This window comes from Onychomys torridus, chromosome 3 (assembly GCF_903995425.1).
Source record: "Onychomys torridus chromosome 3, mOncTor1.1, whole genome shotgun sequence".
Lineage (NCBI taxonomy): Eukaryota > Metazoa > Chordata > Mammalia > Rodentia > Cricetidae > Onychomys > Onychomys torridus.
In genome coordinates, this window is record NC_050445.1 from 100478012 (window position 1) to 100500862 (window position 22851).

General features: G+C 38.6%; 1 protein-coding gene across 1 annotated transcript in view; it reads left to right on the plus strand.

Annotated features, from left to right (window-relative positions):
• Positions 1–22851, plus strand: part of Grm7 (glutamate metabotropic receptor 7) — a 918190-nt gene that overhangs the window by 99536 nt on the left and 795803 nt on the right. The window lies entirely within an intron of this gene.

Below are 22851 nucleotides of genomic sequence, written 5' to 3' on the forward strand. Positions count from 1 at the left end.
TCTCCAGCTATTATCAATCATGACGGGATTGTGAGGAAGTGTACTTCAAGGTTAAATGCAGGGGACATTGCATTCCTCTCTGGAAATCTGCCAAAGGACCGGTGTGCTTCATTCCTCTGCAGGCATAATTGCCGCTTTTATAAATAAGATTAAAAAGAGCCCATATCTTCTATGGGAGTACTTCTTTTCTATGTGGCTGTTTTTCAGGTGGCCAGTGTTCTGCAAAGTGGGCATAGCTGCTGCTTCAGCACAAATACAAGCCCTAGCAATTTTGCCAGGAGAGAAGTAAATTTTTTGCCAAGATAGAACAACATAGGGATCTCAGAAGTTGAAGGTGCCTCAACACTTGCATTGGCTCATCCTGCTGGTTTCTGGAGCTCACAAGTCCCAATTAAAACAGTATTTGTATGACAAAACTGCCAGAATCCAGATGTTTGTGGAGTTGTTTCCTGTGTGGGTGTGTGAGGCCAAGAAGAGTGTGTGTTTGCTAACGATTTTAACCAACTGGAGAAGAAAAGCTGTAATCCCAATACTAAATAACACCCATTCCCAAATGCATGCATATGCACTGGTATGATTTGAAGGGCTCTACAAAAGCTCATATTGAATTTCATGTGAACTGTGGGTTATTAAAAAAAAAAAAGTGATGCCTTAATCGGACTGCTGTTATGTATTTGCAATAGGAATCCTTTTGAAGTTAATTAAGATTAAATAGTGCCTGGAGGGAGTGATCTTGATTAAGTGAAACTGTAGCCTAGTGAGAGAGAGAGAGAGAGAGAGAGAGAGAGAGAGAGAGAGAGAGAGAGAGAGAGAGACAGAGAGAGAGAGAGAGAGAGAGAGAGAGAGAGAGAGAGAGAGAGAGAGAGAGAGAGAGAGAGAGAGCGCTGAGCTGGCACTTAAGAAACATTCTATATAACAAGAGGACTGGCTCAGCTTCTCTCCCCATGTGATATTCTGTGCTTTCTAAGGACACCAAAAGAGTCTCCACTGGCAAGAGACCTCAATCTGTGCAATGATTAGATTTGTTGTCTTGACTGAGTTTAGAATCACCTTGGAAATATGCCTCTCTCCATATCTTCATGAGAGCATTTCCAGGGAGGTTTAACTGGGGAAAAAGACCTACCTGGAATGTGGGTGCTGCTATCCATGGGTTAAAGGTTCAATAAGTAGGGAAAAGTCAGCTAAACAAGGGCATTTATCTCTCTCTGCTTCCTAATTGTGGATGCAATCTGTCTAACTACCTCATACCCCTGCTACCAAACAGTCCTTGTCATGATGGAGTGTCATACCATCAAACCTTCCTTACATTGCTCTTGTCAAGTATTTGATAAAAGGAACAATAAAGGTAACAAATGGACTTGGTATGGCTTCTGAGTCACTGCTTTCAGAACTAGGACTCAGAAGCTTTTCTTCTTTATAAGTGACGCTGCTTATGAGTTTTAGATACAGTAACAGAAAATGAACTAACATAAATGCACACATATTTTTAAATTGCCCAGGCAGCTTACCAACTAGGTGGGCTGTAGTTTGACGGGTAGCACTTTTTCCCTTTCTTATTAACAGTAGTGGTATGATTTATGTGTTTAAATAACCAATAATATTAAGGCAGCATTCTGTAGTGATAAGAAAACAATGATCCTTTTTATAAGGCTCCACTGTGCATGTTAGGTTTTGCTAAGAATAAGATATATGATACATGAGAGACTTTTTTCTGCTTTAAAATTGTATCTAATACCCCAATGTCATTAAACTGCTTCATCTCACCAATTAAAATCTATAGAACCCCTCATGTCATACTTCTAAATTGCCTCCATGGATTCTCCCATCATAGCTCCAGATTCTGTACACAATATTTGCTCTATCAGCCATTACCATGTATTGTGCAGGGCCCTTGAACCCCTCTCCACCTATGACTCTATGTTGAAAGACTTAGGTCTATACAGGCTCAATGAAGTAAGCTTTAGCAGTGTTGAATTCATGAGTGTCATGACACATATCATGGCCCCTAAAACCATGACACATGGCCCACTTCTCCTTATAAAATCTTATAGTCATTCTGTCATTGTTCTGAGCTTTATAGGGGACATTATGGGTGCTGAGCACCCAGCAGTGACTTGTCTGTAATACTTTGATAAAACAACAATCTCTGCTTTAACTGCCATTTGTACAAAAAGAAACTTATATCAAGGCTGACAACAGCAATATATGGGAATAAATATACACATTTAGATGGTAGTGTGACCATGTATCCATTCAGCAAAACAAGAGTAATAGATTCATCCCTAGCACTTACAGTGTCCCTAGTCATTGGCCCTTAGCTAGGTCTATAATACCAGGCATGGACTTCCTCTTACATACACCTCAGATCCAACCAGAAATCAATTAGCCACATAACTGTTGTCCAAGTATTGCACCAGTAAGTACCTCTTGCTTGCCAAGTTGGGATTTTAGCATACAAGTTCCAAAGCTGAAGAAGACCATTGCTGACTTTTCCCCAGCTGCTTACTAACCAACTTCCTATGCTCTGAAGGCTAGCCAGCAGTGACAAAGCTTCTAACTCATTGTCAACATGATTATTTTATCAGGTCCTCTGGATAAGTGAGACAACTTACACAAAATATTTATGTATCAAATTATACTATATGAGGGGACTGGACCTGCCTGTACTGAATCCACCAGGTTGAACTGAATCCCAAGGGGAGTCTTGGCCCTAGAGGAGATGGGAATGGAGGGGAGGGGCTGGTGGAAAGATGGGGGCAGGAGGGAGGAGGACCAGGGAACCCATGACTGATGTGTAAAATTAAAACACAAATATAATAAATAAAAAAAGGTCCAGTCCTCTCGTTCCAGGCTGAGCAAAGTGTCCCTGTGTAAGCCCAAAGTTCCAAACAGCCAGCTCATGCACTAAGGACAGGTCCAGGTCCCACAGCCTGGATGCCTCCCAAACAGTTCAAGCTATTCAGTTGTCTCACTTATCCAGAGGGCCTGATCCAGTTGAGGGCTCCACAGCTTTTGGTTCATAATCAATGTGTTTCCATTAGTTTGGCTATCTGTCCCTGTGCTTTTGAAATCTTGATAGCAACAATTCACACTCTTACAGTCCCCCCTCTTTCTCAACAATTGGACTTAACTCCTGGAGCTCCACCTGGGGCCTGGCCTAGGATCTCTGCATCCACTTCTATCAGTTATTGGATGAGAGTTCCAGCACAACAGTTAGAGTGTTTGGCCATCTGATCACCAGACTAAGTCGGATCAGGCTTTCTCTCGACCATTGCCAGTAGTCTATAGAGGATGTATCATTGTGGACTTCTGGAGACCTCTCTAGCACTTTGCTTCTTCCTGTTCTTGTCTGGTCTTCGTTTATCATGGTCTGTTATTCCTCGTTCTCCCTTTCTGTTCTTGATCCAGCTGGGATCTCCTGTTCTCCTAAGCTCTCTTTCCCTTGAAACTTGCCCTTCATTACTCCCAGTGTCGTCCAGGTTGTTCATGTAGATCTCATCCATTTCTCTGTCATTGGGTGATCCCTGGGTCTTGCCTAGGATCCTGTTTTCTAGGTAGCCTCCCTGGAGTTGTGTAGCAGTCTAGTCATCTTTGTTTTACATCTAGTATCCTACTATGAGTGAGTACATACTATGTTTGTCTTAAAGAATTTTTTATGATTAATTCTTCTGAACTATAGATACCAATAGAACTCATCCCTCCTATCCAACTCCCCTCAGATAACAGTTCTCCAGTCCCCTTACAGCTTCCCTCACTGTCCCTTTCTCTAATCTCTACTGACTGACACCTAACTATTAAAGTCATAATATTTCAACTGAATCTATGACAGTGTACTGTATGGCAGAGATACATTTGAGGATGATGAGATTTTGTACATCACTATAAAGAATATATAGGGAATGTAAATATGGACCGATTCTGCCTATTTTTTCCATATTACAGTAATATACTACATCCAGCTGGTATTTGTTGAGTATCTCCTGTGTTAAGAGCTCTGTGCTAAAAATCAGAAGAAAATAATGACCCTATCATACTTACATGTACCCTAATGTGTCATAGAGGAAGCCATTGTAGACCAAATGTACCTACAGATGTAAGCACAATGTAAGGGAGCTTCCATTTATGGCTCTGATTTATGGGAGTTGTTCCATGCTTAAGCAAGACTTAGTTGGCAGCTTGTCAGTTTAGTTGAAATCAAATGAGTATGAGGAGAATTGGACTAGTCAAAAGCTGGAAAAGAATGTGCTCATCAATGGCAATATCCTACCCAAGTTGCTTAAAGGGTGGTAGGGTCCATAGTCCTTGCCATTTGAGAGAAGCACATTGAAAGCCAGTTCTGCAATAAAAAGCAGCCTGCTATTCAGAATAGTCCTTGTCTTTGTTATGATGACTCTGTTTATGAGTCTCTCTCTCTCTCTCTCTCTCTCTCTCTCTCTCTCTCTCTCTCTCTCTCTTTCTGTCTTCCTTTCATTTTATTCTTAGAAATTTCAATTTCATTTCCTATTTGCACCTGACATCCCAGGTAAGAGTGATTCCTTCTCAAATTAAAATCTTTGATTACTCTTAATTTTCTCCCAATCAATTTTCACCCTTCAAAATGATTTGTTTTCTTTTCAGTGTTTTCTCAGTAATAAACAGCATTCTGCACCCATTAACTGCACTGTGACTCCATGCATGGATCTCCCTCCTATACATGAATGGGTAGATAGGGAAAAGAGATAAGCAAACTATTTCCATCTTCATAAACAGCATTCTTGTTCAGAAACATAGCCACACTGATGAGATATAGTCTTGTAATTAGCCCCAAAGCCACACTCTATATATTCACTATGATGATCTGAATAATTTTTTGATCAGGAACACAAAGTTACTTTATAGGAATGCCTGACAAGCATTCCACATAAATGCCATCGCTGGCTATGTTCAGGGCCCATTTAGGTTCTCCCCCAAGTATGATAAATTACTTATGGTGACTCCATCAGTACTAGCTAGATGCAGGAAAATTTTTATACTTGAGGAATATATTTTATGTGTTTTGATAGCATGGTTTTAATCACCTTCTCTATCAGACCACATAATTAGAGTAGGCAGGAGGTGAAGGTGTTGTGACAATATAATCTTCCCTCACATTTGATTGTTCTCTTTTGCATATCAAAATCAAATCATCTTAAATAGGAAAACTAAGATGGGTGGATGCAAGGTTGGGCCAGCATCTCTAAGAGAGTCTAAACTGGGGGATTTTTGGTGCTCCAGCTAGTAACAAGAGGACTGTAGTTCTACATTTGCTTTGCTTTTAAAGAGAATGAAGGCAGATTTTACTAACTGGTAATCCATCCAAAATTTATTATTAGTTCCAATTCTTTCAAGGTCTTAAAATCCCATTTCCCTCTCTTCCAATTACCCACCTGCAAAGACACTGTTAAAAAAATCCAAACCAGCAGCTGAGCACTATGGCTTAAGTTTGCAGTTCCTACACTGAGGAGTCTGAGTGAGGATGACCAGCCACATATTGGAAGCTGGGCTGGACTACACTGTTTCATAAATAAACATAAGTAAATATCGTAACCCCTATATGCATTCAACATAGATTATGAGATCCATTCATGTATTGGAAAATTTTAGATTTTGCCATAACAGAAGATAGGTCAAAGACAAGAGTAGTTTAAGGCAATGTGCTTAAAGATAAATATAGGAAACCATAGCAATCACTGATCATCAATACCAGAGAGGTTTTGATTTTGTATTTATTAATAAATGAAGTTGATGGGAGTCAACATATGGTGATGATAGAGTATTGGAGTAGAGATTTAGATTATGTACATTTTGTTTTTGTTATTCACGATTTATTATGACCATTTCCCAAGAAGTTCAGAGCATTTCACCATTAAGTATGTTGCCTGTGGCAAGGGATAACATCAGTACCTAACTATACCAGTGTGATAATTCAAATTGCTTAAATGATAGCAGGTATGTGAACGCATGTAGCACAGTGACTAGCTTACTTTGTTGACTCTCATCCAGTATTAGTAATTGTCATATATACTGCTCTGTATTGCTAGGGTAAAGCCACTAATAAGCTTTGCTTGATTTTCTCTAATGAAGGGAATCTCTTGCCTGATCCAGATGTTTTCTCTTGCAATTCATGGAAGTTAGACAGGGGAAATGTACCACACATTATGTTAACATATTTTCATCTTTCAAAGAAAGGATGTAGTGTTTCGGTGAATTATTCCTCAATTTTATGTAATCAGAAAGGATGAAAAATATTATATAGAGATATAAAATAAAAGGCTCATATCAGGTATATTTGCAGTGTGTAATTTCAGTACATTATTTCCATAAAGTTCTGGGATCAAGAAGACATAGTTGACATCTCCATTATGCTACTTCCTGTAGTGGTTCTCAAACCTGACTGAATGTTGGAAACCATATATGAAATATATGAAATGAGATATGAAATCCAGCTATTAATGTAATCTCTCTGGGATTCACTGATTCCATTTTCTGGGAAGCTGTTACAAAGTTCTATAGATTCATGACTTAGAGCAATGGGAAATGTATCCTCTTATATGCAGACACTGGAAGACCACTTGTCTCAAAGGACAGCCCTGGGGATTATACATGTCTCATGTCTCTCCTAGCTTCTTTGAGTCCCTGAAATTCTTTACTTTTAGATGGCTACCATTACTACTCATGTTATCTATCCTATGAACATACCTTGGCTGAAATTTTCTTCTTTATAAGGATGCCAGTCACATTGGGTTAGGATATAACCTATTGCGCTATTTTTTTTTGATGTTTTTTAAAAGATCTTATTTTATATACAGAGTGGATGAAGTAGAATTTCAAGTATCTTTTACCACCTTTTTACACATTTTTAAATTAATTATTTTATGTTTTGATCATCTTCTTTTCTCTCTCCCATCTCCTCACAGTTCTTCTTTACCTCCCCACCCTCCAAACTTACCTTTCAGTGTCTCAAAAAATATTAAAAATAATAATGAGTGAAAATCAAAATAAATAAACCATAAAAATTAAAAATACCAAAACAAAGTAAAAAGCAAATACACACAAAAAAAGCCATGGAGTCAGTTTTATATTGGCCAACTACTCTTTGGTATGGGGCTTGCCCTGGAGTGTGATTGATACCAAATTGAGGAACACCGTTCATCCTATAATACAGTATATGACTGTGAAAAAGAAATAATCAAAGATGTTTAACTATGCTGTTAAGGAAATGAAGGCAGCTATGCATTTAGAAGATGTGTTGTGATAGCCCAAAATAGCTCTTTAAATACAATCTATATGTCTGGGTCTTTTATTATGGCACATTTTACTTATTATTATTATTTACTTTGTTTTCCTTTTGTACCCCCTATGAGAAATAGCTGGGGTTTTATACTCCTTTGGCTCTTGGGAAAATTTTGTTTTAACCTTCTGATTTAGAGAATCTGACTGATGATAGTTCCTCTTCTGTAAGCTGTAAGATTTTATGAAAATTATCCTAAAGCAAGGATCATGGCAGAACTGACTCATTTTACACTCTACTAAAAAGCATGTGCAGTCATGTAGGACAATCCAAGATTGTCAAATCCTCTAATTCTTTTGAGGACACTCACAATTTTTATTTGAAATTTATTCAAAATTAAGTATTCAAACGAATTCCTACCTTTTCATCTCAAGGGTGGATGATATCACTTTGTAGTATGTGAATAACTTTTGAGTGTGTGAGTATGTATGTGTGTGTGTATGTGTGTGTCTGTGTGTACATAGACATGTTTGTGGCCATAGGAACATTTGTTAGCATAGCCCTGCATTTGCTTTTCTTTTGTTTCTAGCATGTGTGGATATTTGGCCCCAGGATAAGGAAAGCTAGATAGTATATATTAAATAGTATAAATATTTTCTACATCTTCCTGAGTAAAATAGGTCATACCTACATATTGCAGTTATGGGAGATACATTTAGCTGCATTATCTATTTTCATCTTCACATAGCAATAGGAGGCAGTTATCATTATCTCCATTAGCAAAATGAAGACACTAGAGAGGTCAGTTCCACTTTCTAAGGTTCCACTTAGTAAACATATTTGGTAAATATGTGGATATAGACTTGAACCCAAGCCTCCATGACTCTTAGTCCCATGTTCTGTCCACTATGGTTTCTTTGATAGTTAGGATATGTGAAAGAGCTTGGGACTATCTGAAGCTGGGAGAGATTTGTGTTCTTGACATTCATGAGTAGATATACAATGACTGTGACAGGATGAAGTAACTGGATTAGTTCTTAAGATGTTCAAAGAAGGCATTCTAACTGTATCTAATGTCCTGCAGAAGATGGAAATTCTACTCAAGTCAGTTTGAGACCTTTGGTGATCATGAGTCATAGTTGCTTGCTTGGGGTTCCAATGGCTTCCAGCATCTAATCAAATTGATTCTTTGTATTTTCCTGGAATACAAGGGAGCTACCAGGGAGAGTGAAGTATTAGGTGTGAGTGATATTGTCACCTTTTGTTTCCTTCCAACAACCTTGAGAATGTGTAAAGCACAAGTGCAGCTTTTCTGGTGGAGGTTTGGAAGCAATTTTCTCCTGCCGAAGGTGTGAAGACAAATAAGCATTCCTTTCATATGAACCCCACTCCTGTCCCTTGAACTAAAGTGAACTATTCCAATCGGTACATTTAAAAAATATATATCTATAGACACTTTGAGGGGGCAGGGGAAGAGGAAAGGGTGAAGAGACAGGGAGGGAGGGAGAAAGAGAGAGATGCACTTAGTTCCACCTGGATCCTAGACTCTTGTGTCTCAGGACATCTTCCAGCTCAGAAAGTCAGCTTCCTTGCTCAAGACCAAGGCTTTCCCTTCTCATCTATAGATGGGAACTCATGTCTAAGATACTGGGGTGAAATTAGGGCCTGTTAAACCATCAAACCAGACCTCCCAACGAAATCACTGTGTGCAAACTTGCTATTTTATCTTCAAAGTTAATTACTGTGTTTAAAACAAACTAGCACCAAAATAACAATAAGAGCCATTGCTAACAGATCCTAATAGAATATATGTTTAAAAGCAAGCTACCTTACCATTCTCAAGCAACAATAAATGAAATGCCAATGACTGTGTCACTTTTTCTATCATCATTATTATGTTCCTCATTACTTTGAAATAGACACTTGCTACCTTGCAGAAAAGTTGCAAGCATGGTCTGTACCTCTTAATGAGGGCAGTAAGTTCCGAGAAGCATAGTTGGTCCATTCTCTCACTGCAGGAACATTATAGTGCACTTATGCAAATAAAGATGGTTACAGTGTCACTTTACCATTTTATGAAGCAGCCATTTTATCTTCAGTAAGAGATTGATCAAGCTGTTATTATAGCAGCATGACTAGGTCAAATAAATTTTCTTCCTGGGTCATTTGAGAGTGAGCTACCTACCTCATACTAGTCACCTACTGTGGATATTTTAGAATGCTAGTCTCACAAAGGAAGACATGTCTGCTGTAAAACCTCAGTATACCCATCAGATCCCGCATGATGTAGGGAGCTGGTAGCTCTCTGAATATCATACCCAATTCAAACTTCACCAAAGTGTTTCCATGATGTTCTTTTCATCAGGTGTTTAGGGGTCTGTGTTGCTAACCAGCTGGGTTTAGTATACTAGTGTGATAGCTAATCTTGGTTGTCATCTCAACATATCTCAGAAGAGGGGACCAGTGCTTCCATCATATTTGTATGTAGGCATGCCTGTGGAGACATTTTCCTTGATTGCTAATTGGTGTAGCAGGGCCCAACCCACTGTGGGATGTACCATCACTGGTCTGCTGCAAGAACCGCAAGTGCTCTACACTGCTGAGCCTTTCCTCCATCCCTCATACCTCATTTTTGGACATGGAATGTCTCACTGAACCTGGAGTTTACTAAATAGGAAGATTATTTGGCCAGCAAACTGTGGGCTTCTCCTGCTACCACCTCCCCAGCCCTGGCACTATAGGACAAGCCACTGTGTGTGGCTTTTTACATGGGTGCTGAGAATCCATCTCAGATTGTCTTTTTTACACAGCAATCACTTTACCAACTGAGCCATATAAGCCCCACACTGAGCTTTGTACGTGTTATCTCATTTAATTCCCACACAAACCAACAGGGAGGCATTACCAGTGATATTTCTGTTTTACAGTTGTGATAGCCACATGTCTATCTGCAATCATTTCACATAAACCTATGATAAGGTGAGCTGAAGCATCAGTGAAAATTTCTGAGATATGCTCATTGTATTAAGTGGTATTTCTAACTGCAATGATGTCAGAACATAAAATACTATTCATTACCTTTTAATGTGAATGTGCCTGGTATTGCAGAGCAGGAAAGCATTCAAATTATATGGCAGACCCCTGGTTTTTGTTTTTTTTTTTTTTAATTTGATTTTGAGCACATGGTTCCATCCACCACAAACCTCTACAACCCTGGAGTTTACCATACTGAGAGAGTTCTGATTTTCCACAACTCAGAGTCTTTTGTTAGGAAGTAGAAGATGGAAGTAAGGAAATAAGAAATTCGTTCTTGTTCAACTTCTAAGAAATGTACTGTGATTTTGTGTGGAAATGGTCCTTCCCTTCCCTTTCTTTCATCCAGTGTCATTTCTTGTAGTCCTTGGGTGTCATTTGATGCTAGTTTGAATTCTCTTGGGAAGTATAAGTTGAAATGATGCTTATTATGTAAAACACTTACTGAGAACAAGCCTACAAAAGCAAGAAGAGAATGCAGTACTGTAGAGTAACTTAGAAGTGATGGCCTTTGCCAGGACAATGGAGAAGTCTAGGGCAAGGGAATCAATGTGTAACAGTGAGAAATGACTTGTCTTCTTTATCCACTGATCCCCAAAGCATCATGATCTCAGCTTAAAAGCTGAAGGGACCTCTTCTACAGATAATAGGTGAAGCCTTTAGCAAAGTATGCTTCTCACAGCTGAAGCACAAGTCAATTCTCAAAGGAGAATCTCAGAGGTGTATTATTAATGTGGCTGCCACAGAATGACCTGTATACAAAATATTTTGGAATTTGAATTAGAATCAAATAATAAGAGTTTCAGTTTGGGTTCTTTCTGTTTAGTTGAGGATATTGAAGTAATCTGAGCCTTAATTTCCTCCTCTGTGAAATGGGAATATAAGAAATATCAACCATATGGAATAAAGGTAGGTAAAAGCAAGCCAGAATAGTTACCACTGGAGAAGGTAGAGATGCTTTAAAGCTTTATTGTTTTATCTTAATCATCATTATAATCATTATCATTGCCAAATAACACTCATTCATTTGACTAAGACAGATATCACTGACACAGTGAAATCTGGGTTGGGTAGGAAGGTAGTTACACAATCCATGAGCGTTCCTGGGCAGGGAATGAGAAAGAAAGAACAACAGATGCAAGGCTCTGAGTGGGCATTGCCTAAAATTTCAAGGACCAGCAAAGAGTTACATGTAGTTAGAATGAACAAAAGCTGTGTGAAAGGAGACAGACACAAGGATAACAAAGGTACAGACCATGTAGAGCTTTCGTCACTATGCTAAAGATGTGTTTTATTGATGGAAGGTACAGCCATTGCAGAAATGTGTACAAAGTCAGACATAATCTGATTGTCTTATGTATTAAGAACAGATTGCAAGAGGGTGTAGAGCTGTCAACAAACCCAATTACACAGATATACAGTGATTTAAGAGGTATACACTGGTGGTACAGATAGGGTCATATACTTTACATTTTAAATAAAATGATTGGATTCTATGATGCACATAAGTTAGAAGTATTTTCCAAGGAAGAGGATGTATATTATGAGCTAAGAAAAATCAAGGACAATTTTATAGCTTCTTCAGCTTAAGCATCTGGAAGGAGAGCTGTTTACAGAGATAGAAGAAAATGTTCTGCACAGAAGCATGCTTGGGTTGGGGATGTTGAGGGCAGGGTATGGGGAAATATTAGAATCTCAATTGGAAGAAACATAATGGAATCTTCAGTTCATCACTCTAATATATATATATAATGTATGTTGATTTAATATACATATGTATTATCAAGAAGATAATTGAACACAAAATGTGTTAGAGGTCCCTCCATGAGTCTCACCTTAGAAGAAGACATGACATCACTGGAACATTTGATTTTTGAGGTTATCCAGGAAATGTGTCTGGAGTGCAAATAGATGTGTGAGGATGGATCATAGGAATTCCACATCAAGTTGCCATAGAATGAGATGGCAACAAAGAAGTCTTCTGAGAAATAGTTTCTTGTGAGGAAAGAACAAAAGAGAATGTGATGTCCTGGAATCTAGGTAGAAGGGAAGCTTTGACGCAGCTACCTCAGCTGGGAAGATGTCTTACCTGACAAAGATATGAATTGGATTCCTAGAACCTGTATAAAAGTTGTTCACCGTTCTATGGGCCTGCAATCTCATCAAGTGTTAGATGGCAGAGATTCAGGAAGACCCCTGGAAACTCAGAAATAACTATTCTGGCCCATTTTTTGAAGTTCCAGGACAGGGGAGCCTTTGTTGCAAACAAAAGACAGAAGGCATATGAGAACTTAAACCCAAGGTTGTATGCTGACATCCACATATGCACCATGTATAAGAGAGAGAGACAGAGACAGAGAGAGAGACAGACAGAGACAGAGACAGAGAGACAGACAGAGAGAGACAGAGAGAGACAGGGAGACAGAGAGACAGAGAGAAGGAGGAAGAGATGGAGAGAGATTCTATCTGTTAGCAAGAAGTGGGTGAGGGTTATCTGAGTGGATGAGTCAAATTTTGCAATTCATTTAATCTCTTTTGGATAGAGAAAAAGGGACTATGGAGACAGTGGTCAGAGGCTGTGATTTGATGACACATTGGAAAACCTTTGAGTACAAGTGTACACTGATGTGTTTGATCCAGTGGAGGCAGATGTTACAGTGCAGGAGAGAATTGTGACTGATTTTTAGAGGAATTATTGAACAATCCCAAGCATTGGACCCCATGCACATATAGAGCATGGCATTAGGAGATAAAGTGTATGTGGCTTTAGGGTGTGTGGTTGAAATGTGGAAATGTGTGGCTTGCTCTGTCCTTGGTAAATGTTCATGAGCAGAAAACTGGGTGGAAGAAAAAGAACTTGAAATTTGAGAAACAAAGATAAATTATCAGATTAAAATTTACCAAAATCTCTCATGTTATTCCCTGAAAGATCAAAAAGTGTGTGGCCATTTTCCTGTTACTATAATAAATACTACCTAGGGTAATTAGCTGAGTGAGAAGGCTCATTTTACATCATGCTTGCAGATATTGAAGTTCATATTATATTTGCACCACTGCTTTTGTGCAGGTGGCAAAGCAGTCATCATGACAGACAGCATATGAAAGGAAAAACGGTAGATTTCATAGTGGCTGAGAAACATGGGTGGGAGGGATACCTGTGTTCCACAATCCTCTTTGAGGGGACACTTTCAGAAACTCAAGATACCCCAACTACACCATACCTATTCAAAGGTTCCACCTCCTAAGGATAAAGCCACATGGATCATTGACTGACTTTCTAGATGCAAACTATAAGATAAAGTAACTGCTTAGCTTCAGTTCATTTCCAAAAGAAGGCTATAATAAGAGATTGCTTCAAGGGGGGTGCAATATGAGATTCACTTCTATTTTCCCCATATCTTCACAGTATGAGATTAGGGGAATCACTTCCCCACTAAAGGTATCTAACTGTGCCTATCAAGATGTGGGAATTAGACAAGGATTTATGGATTGCATCTGGCATGTTCTCCCACATTCTTCCTTTAAATGCTCAGTCCCAAGCTCGTAGGACTGTTTGGAAGGCTATGGTGGTGTCAGGAGGTAGGTCTGGCTGGGGGAAGTTGGTCCATAGTAGTGTGCCTTTGAATAGAGTCTAGTTCTCTATGGTTTCTAGGTTACTATGTGAAAAATCTCTGCAGCATGCTCCCTTCACCCTGAACTCCATCATACCCTTTCTACCACTATGGACTGAAATCTATCTGATACTATGAGGAACATAAGGCCTACTTTTCATATGTTGTTTCTATTGGGTATTTTATCACAGCAATGGATGTAACTAACATAATTTTTATTTGTCCAAGATTCTCTTTATGACATTTCACAACCCGCAAAACAAACACGCAAATGTATACATACATATTATCAAAACTGAAGTTTAAACAGTGCTTTTTGTTTTATATGTATATATAACTAATTAGATAGATAGATAGACAGATTGATGTATACAATAGTAAAAGCAGCAAGAGTATGTATATATATATTTATTTATAATGTTCTCTGATATTTACTTTTGTACTAATTCATTTGTCATAATGCATTTTATTTTAATTTTTTTACTTCTATATATTTTATCTGTTTACTATTTGAGAAAGAGGGATAGAGAGCAAGAGGGGCTTTAGTAAATAGACCAACATGGCCTAGAACTCATAGCAATCCTCCTGCTTCTGCCCCAGAGAATGAAGGTTGTAAGCCTGTACCATCACACCATCACATCTTTCCTTTTTAAACTTAAGTTAAGGCTGGTGTTACTTGGTTGTTAATCTAATACACTGAGCACTCATGGTTTGAAAAGGCACTCTCACAAGTACCTCTCAATCTCTAATTATGATTATTTGAGAACTCTTCAGGAATGGGGAGGGTAAAGTAACCTCATCAAAACAGGCACATGGTGACCATGTGATTAGAAACTAGAACAGAATCAGGTATTCATTCACTCTCAAAAAAAATCTACTGAGAATGTTAAAATATGGAAGGGCATCTGTAACTTGAGTTTCTATGTTTACAGAAAACCAGAATTTTTGTGTGTGGTCTGGTGTCTCCTTGAGATGTCTAGTCTGGTTTGTTCCCTGTCCGTGGTCGCCTTTACTCCATTGGTCCCCAGTTCTTCTCCTCTGCTGTAGCTTCTGCACTCTACTGACTGAAGCATCACTCTGAACATCTTTCAGTCAGTCAATGTTTATTGACCATGGAAAGAAGCACCATGTTTTCTACGAGTGGTAATGAAGAGAGGAATTTTTAAATAATTACTTCAAGAAAATTAAAGTCCACTCCAAAAATCTCACTCAATTTCTACCAATAACAAGAACTTTGTCACCCAACTGAAAATCGGATTTCAGAAAAGTTATTTATTTCAGTCTTCTAGTGACAGTCTTCATTCCCATTTTTCTTTCTTTTTTTTGCTTTTTAAAATTTATTTCTTTATAAAAATTCTTTTGAGAACTTCATATATGAGTACTGTATTTACATAACATCTATCCTCTCTTCCCCCTCCAAATTCTTCCAGTTTACCCCAACCTCCCTCTTTTTTTTCTTCCCTTTTTAAAAAAATTATATTTGTGTTTTAATTTTACATATCAGCCATGGGTTCCCCTGTCCTCCCCCCTCCCGCCCCTGCCCCCACCTTCCACCCATCCGCTCCCCTCCATTCCCATCTCCTCCAGGGCCAAGACTCCCCTGGGGATTCATTTAAACTTGGTGGATTCAGTACAGGCAGGTCCTGTCACCTCCTTCCAGGCTGAACAAAGTGTCCCTGTGTAAGCCCTAGGTTCCAAACAGCCAGCTCATGCACTAAGGACAGGTCCTGGTCCCACAGCCTGGATGCCTCCCAAACAGTCCAAGCCACATAGAAGAAATCAAAAATAAAGTGGAGGAACAGACAAACAAAAAATGGGAAGAACGTTATAAAAAACTAGAGGAAAGGACAATTATAGCAGAAGAAAACATTAAGTCCCTGAAAGAAAATCAGGAAAAAAACAAGGGAAACAGTCCAAGACCTGAAGAGGGAAATAGAAAAAATGAAGAAGACACTAGCAGAAGGAATGCTGGAAATAGAAAATCTGAGTAAACATTCCCATTTTCAATTAAAATTAAAACTTCTTTATTCTTCCTCATCATTTAATGTCTATGTTCCCCCCAAGTAAAGACTAAACCTTTTAGTTTTTTTTTTTTTTTTTGCTTGCTTATGCCCCAATTCTGAAATTACTGCTAATAGTATTGATTCTTCTATTGGACAGTGGGTTACAGGAAATAGTCACATTCTCAATATCAATTCCCTATCTATGATTTCCATTTTTTAAAATCAGCATTCTAATTTTCATACTCTGTAAATAATCTGAAACAAAATCTTTATGTCCCGCCACCACATCATTAAGTAACATGAATTTTAGCACTATTTGAAAGCATAGTAATAGCAGCAAGAAGAATTCCAGTCTTAGGTCATCAAGATCTGCTCATTTTAATTCATATGTTCCACATTGCATGTTTATTTTACCACCCTCTGAATATAGTCAATAGAGACTGGACAGAACCTGAGGCCATGACATGAAATAATTGAATTTGCGGTCCAGGACTACATTGTTACTTCCCAGAATAGCTCTATCAATCTATTCAAGAAAGATGATGCATATCTTCCCTCAGTTGTGGGCCACCCAGGAAGGAGTCATAGTGCAGTTGCTGGCTAAATAGGAAAGCCCAAGGAATTGAGGTTCAGCTGCACCTGATACTTTAGCATCCCGGTCTTACAAAGAAAACTAGAAGTGGCCTTTCCAGAAACAATAGCTTAGCTACAGCTTATCCTCACTCTCAGTCTTGTACTGAGATAGTGTACTTGTATGTACAATGGCTGATGCTACACTGCTGTGTGGATTTTCTATCCCATAAATGATTGAAGTAGGTCCTGAAGTTACTCTGTTTCATAATGCGTTACTGGGCCTCCTCCCGTGTTTGCTCTGTGTAGAATCACAAAAGAATGAAATAACTCAAAGTAGGTTTGGCAGTGAGGTGCCATTAACTGGAAGGAAACAACCACATTCACGAAACAGGGCATGAACAAGTCAGCCAACTAAACAACCAGTAGTATGATTTTTAATCAAGCTAAGCTTTCTTCCCTCAAATGCAAAGAAATATGCAGTATATATTTAGCAGATTTTTCAAAAATGGGTCAAAGTATAGACAGTCAAAAAGAAGTGTTAATACTAGTAAATATATAAATGTGAAGCAATACTAGGCTTACATTCAAATTGGTGACTCAAGAAAATGAATTCTTAAATTTGTATGATTTTTATGTGTATATTTTTAATCTTTATGTAAAAGATCATGTACACATAGTGCCTGTGGAGGCCAAAAGAAGGAATTCGGTCCTCTGGAATTGGAGTTACATTTGGTTGTGAACCACCATGGGGATGCTGGGGGTAGAATCTGGGTCTTTTGCAAGAGAAGCAAGTGCTCTTAACTGCTGAGCCATCTTTTCAATTTCCAAGATGCTGTTTTGTTTTGTTGTTTTGTTTTAGGAGTCTCACTAGTCCTATCTGAGAGTATTTTGGTCACTACTAGAATCATTCTGAGAAGAAAAAAGGCACATTTTTAGAAAATTTTAAATGGAAATTAAATCCATATCTCTACTCAGTAAATATATGAGAATTTTTGACAGTCCCCAGGTGAGCAAACATGATGTATTAAATGTCCCACCACTAAGAAATGTCCATTTTCTAACATTTGCACTATGTGATAATACACTTAGTTTTCACAACAATAAAAGGGGTCCTTCCAGACTTAATTACAGATCATCATGGTTTATCTGAGTAGGCCCTAAATGCAATGAATCTTCTTTAAAGTCAGACACTGATGGACATACACAGATAAAGGAAGCTCATGAGAAGACTGAGGCAGAGAAGGAGTTACATAAGACCAAGGAGTTCCTGGAGCCAGGTAAACCAGTGAAAGTCCAAGAAGCATCTTTCAGAATCTTTAGAGAGTTTAGAGTACTGTAATTATTTTAGGCCCCTAGTATTCAGGACTATGAGATAATGAATGTGTGTGTGTGTGTGTGTGTGTGTGTGTGTGTGTGTGTGTGTGTGTGTGTGTGTGTGTGTGTGTGTGAATGTCTCCCACAGTAAGAAATTAATACAGTAGGACAACAGTGAATTACTATTACAGTCCTTCCTACTTATTTGATCCCAAAATTGCTTTGGGCACTGACTGGGCACAGATATTCACTCTTTTCTGGAATGATTTTCTTTTATCGATAGAGAAGTTATTTAGTCAAATGAATTCTGGGTTAGGCAAAATTATATTGGAAAATGAGAACCCCTCCTTGACTCTCCTCTATGTGGGGAAATGGCAGTATCCACATTGTTTCCATTGCAGAAATACACAGTAGCATAACAGGAAATTAAAAGACTTCTAAAACATTTTCCTTTATTGAAAATTAACTGACAAGCCTTTGTTAACAAGTAGAAACTTTAATCCAGAGTGCATGTGTCTGTTACACATTCACTTGGCATTATTCTTCCAAGTTGACAAGGCAGGTTTCCAAAAGCTCCAGAAAGCTTCATTCATCTTTATAGTAACAGAAGATGAAATGGAAGTCCCAGAGGGAAGACATATAACCATCATATCCTTCTGCTATAACCCTTCTTACTTTAGTAAGGAACTGTTAGGAAAGTTCTCCACTTTTAGCATCATCACGCCAGCCAAGAACATCTGAGGAGTAAAGGGTGGATCAGATATTTCCATATACTTGTATTGTTGACAGTTTTCCATAGACTAGCAAAGCTCTATAATAAATAGTTCTAAATAAAATCATTCTAAATAATATACTATTTTATTTAAGAATTTTCTAAAAATTCCAAAGATTTCACATTAGGTAGTCTGAAAATGAATCTAAACAATAGCAAGGAAGCGATTTCTAGAACATCTTTTAGTTTAGTATGTTGGTACATCCCACATGGCCTATCCAATATGATCTGGTAAAACTATTACAGTTACAAAATGCTACATTAAAAGGGGATTTTTTTATGCTCAATGGATACTTTTGGTGAAACTGAACTAAGGTTTATTTTCCTTTTAATTGAATCAAGTTATATGAAAGGCATGGAAGAATAAAAATAGAATTCCCACTAAATAGTGCATAGAGTCATTTGGCATTCAAGAAGAAGAAGAAATGAAGAAGAAGAAGAAGAAGAAGAAGAAGAAGAAGAAGAAGAAGAAGAAGAAGAAGAAGAAGAAGAAGAAGAAAAAGAAGAAGGGGGTCAAGATCATGATGGAGAAACCCACAAAGACAGCTGACCAGTACTAGTTGGAGCTCACTGACTCTGGACTGACAGCCTAGGAACCTGTATGGGACCAAACTAAATCCACTGAATGTGGGTGACAGTTGTGTGGCTTGATCTGTTTTTGGGGTCCCTGGCAGCAGGACCAGGACTTATCCCAGATTCATAAACTGGCTTTTTGGAGCTTACTCTCTGTGGTGGGATACCTTGCTCAGCCTTGATACAATGGGGAGTGGCTAGGCTCTCCTTTAACTTGGTATGCCAGACTTTGTTGACTACCAAGGGAGGCTTTACCCACTCTGAGCAGTGGATGGGGGTAGAGTGGGAGGGAGGTGAGGTGGTAGGAGAAGGGGAAGGGGGGGAACTGGGGTTGGTATGTAAAATGAAAAAAATTTAATGAATATATTTAAAATTTTTTAAAAAGTTATGTAGGCTATGGAACAGAGTGCAGATAAAGTTTAAACAAGACCAAGATGGGTGGTGGGAACAAATTCACAACTGAGTAGCATATTTTTGATCTTTTAAGTTATAAATGTTTGACTCATATGTATTTCATATGTGTTCTTATAAAGAAAAGTATGTTGGATTTCAGAATTCTAATATAGTTATATGTATGGTCTAAATTTAGGCATGTTATATAATTCACTACTTCTGAGCTGTCTTTGGTATAGCTATTTCTCTACAGTAATTAAAGTTGAATAGTGAACTTCAAAGAACAATAGAATCCCTACATCCCTGCTCAAACTTTTGAAGTGAGGATCCTGACATGCCTTTAGTTCTTTATACAGAGGTTCTTATTGATTTGCCCATTGTCCTTTGGAAAATCTAGAATGCATGATAGTTACCTGGCCTCATCCCTCCCAATTTATGGAGGTGAGTGAGTCCTCTCATTACCAGGTGATTCCCTAGCGACAAGACCACCATCAAGTTGATTGTATTGAAACTCAGTTTTCTGTATTAAAGGACATTACTGCTTAGTATACATTGAAGTTATACATTAGGCTGTTAGAAGAGAGACTACAAGGAAGCCAGTGGGGAGAAACACGTAGAATATAAAAACCAACTCTGATATACTTGCAATTTTTTTTCTAATTTTACTTCTAAAATTTTCTTTAGTGTATAACTCTATGACTCTTAACACATGTCTGGTTCCAGACAAATACCATCATAATCAGGATACAGAACAAAAGTGCTGACCTTAAACATGCTTCATCACTTTGATATTTAATAGTCCGATTCTCCACACCAAATAATTGGTTAGCAACTTCTGACTTGTTCTCCATCCTGATAGCCTTGGTCTTTGGAGACAAAGGAAACCTCACTATTTGTTTTTGCTTAGTACTCCAGGGTAAGTTTATCAACTCCTTTTAATTTTCTCAGCCTTTAAAGACAATTGGATTGCTTATATGTTTGAGATGTACCTAGAAATAAGAATATACACAACCAGATTTTGTATAAACATACATTTTCTTTTTTATATATTTGTGTTTTAATTTTACATATCAGCCATGGGCTCCCCTGTCCCCCCCACTTCCACCTCCGCCCCCAACTTCTCCCCAGCCCCTCCCCTCCATTCCCATCTCTTCCAGGGCCAAAACTCCCCTGGGGATTCAGCTCAACCTGCTAGATTCAGTACAGGCAGGTCCAATTCCCTCCTTCCAGGCTGAGCAAAGTGTCCCTGTGTAAACCAGCTCCATGCACTCAGGTCCCACTGCCTGGGTGCCTCCCAAACAGTTCAAGCTATTCAATTGGCTCACTTATCCAGAGGGCCTGATCCAGTTGAGGGCTCCACAGCTTTTGGTTCATAATCTATGTGTTTCCATTAGTTTGGCTATTTGTCCCTGTGCTTTTCCATCTTGTTCTCAACAATTCACACTCTTATAGTCCCTCCTCTTTCTCGACAATTGGACTCCTGGAGCTCCACCTGGGGCCTGGACTAAGATCTCTGCATCCACTTCCATCAGTTATTGGATGAGAGTTCCAGCACAACAGTTAGGGTTTCTGGCCATCTGATCACCAGACTAGGTCAGATCAGGCTTTCCATTGCCAGTAGTCTACAGTGGATGTATCATTGCGGATTTCTGGGGACCTCTTGAACACTTTGCTTCTTCCTGTTCTCATGTGGTCTTCATTTATCATGGTCTGTTATTCCTTGTTCTCCCTTTCTGTTCTTGATCCAGCTGGGATCTCTTGTTCCCCTAAGCTCTCTTTCCCTCAGACCTTACCCTTAATTACACCCATTGTTGTCCAGGTTGTTCATGTAGATCTCATCCATTTCTCTGTCATTGGACAATCCTTGTGTCTTTCTTAGGGTTCTGTTTTTTAGGAAACATCCCTAGAGTTGTGAGTAGCAGTCTAGTTATCTTTGTTTTATATCTAGTATCCTACTATGAGTGAGTACATACCATGGTCATTCTTCTTAATCTGGGTTTCCTCACTCAGGATGATTTTTTCTAGATCCATCCATTTTCCTGCAAACCTCATGATGTCATTGTTTTTCTCTGCTGAGTAGTACCCCATTGTGTATATGTACCATATTTTCTTTATACATTCTTCAGTTGAAGGGAATCTAGGTTTTTTCCGGGTTCTGGCTATTACAAACAATGCTGATACAAACATAGCTGACCAAATGCCCTTGTGGTATGATTGAGCATTCCTTGGGTATATGCCCAAGAGTGCTATAGCTGGGTCTTGGGGGAGATGGATTGCCAATTTTTTTAAGGAAGTGCTATATTGATTTCCAAAGTGGCTGTACAAGCTTGCATTCCCAACAGCAGTGGAGGAGAGTTCCCCTTGCTCCACATCCTCTAGAGCATAAGCTGTCTTTTGTGTTTTTGATCTTAGCCATTCTGACAGGTGTAAGGTGATATCTCAGAGTCGTTTTAATTTGCATTTCCTAGATAATTAGGGATGTTGAGCAATTCCTTAAATATCTTTCGGCCATTTGAACTTCCTCTGTTGAGAATTCTGTTTAGTTCTAAGCCCATTTCTTAATTGGACTGTTGAGCATTTTGATGTCTAATTTCTTGAGTTCTTTATATATTCTAGATATCAGCCCTCTGTCAGATGTGGGGTTGGTGAAGACCTTTTCCCATTCTGTGTGCTGTCACTTTGTCTTGTTGACCATGTGTTTTGCTCTACAAAAGCTTCTCAGTTTCAACAGGTCCCATTGATTGATTGTTTCTCTCAGTGTCTTGCTACTGGTGTTATCTTTAGAAAGTGATCTCCAGTGCCAATGTGTTCAAGAGTACTTCCTACTTTCTCTTCTATCAGGTTCAGAGTAACTGGATTTATGTTGAGGTCTTTGATCCACTTGGACTTAAGTTTTGTGCACGGTGACAGATATGGATCTATTTGCAGCCTTCTACACATTGACATCCAGTTATGCCAGCACCATTTGTTGAAGATGCTTTCTTTTTTTCCATTGCACAGTTTTGGCTTCTTTGTCAAAAATTATATGTTCATAGGTGTGCAGGTTAATGTCAGGGTCTTCAATTCAATTCCATTGGTCCACATGTTGGTTTTTATGCCAGTCCCAAGCTGTTTTTAGTATGGTAGCACTATAGTAGAGCTTGAAGTCAGGGATTGTGATGCCTCCAGTGTTTGTTTTATTGTACAGGATTCTCTTGGCTATCCTGGTTTTTTTTGTTTTTTCATATGAAGTTGAGTATTATTCTTTCCAGGCCTGTGAAGAATTGTGTTGGTAATTTGATGGGGATTGTATTGAATCTGTAGATTGCTTTTGGTAAGAATGCCATTTTT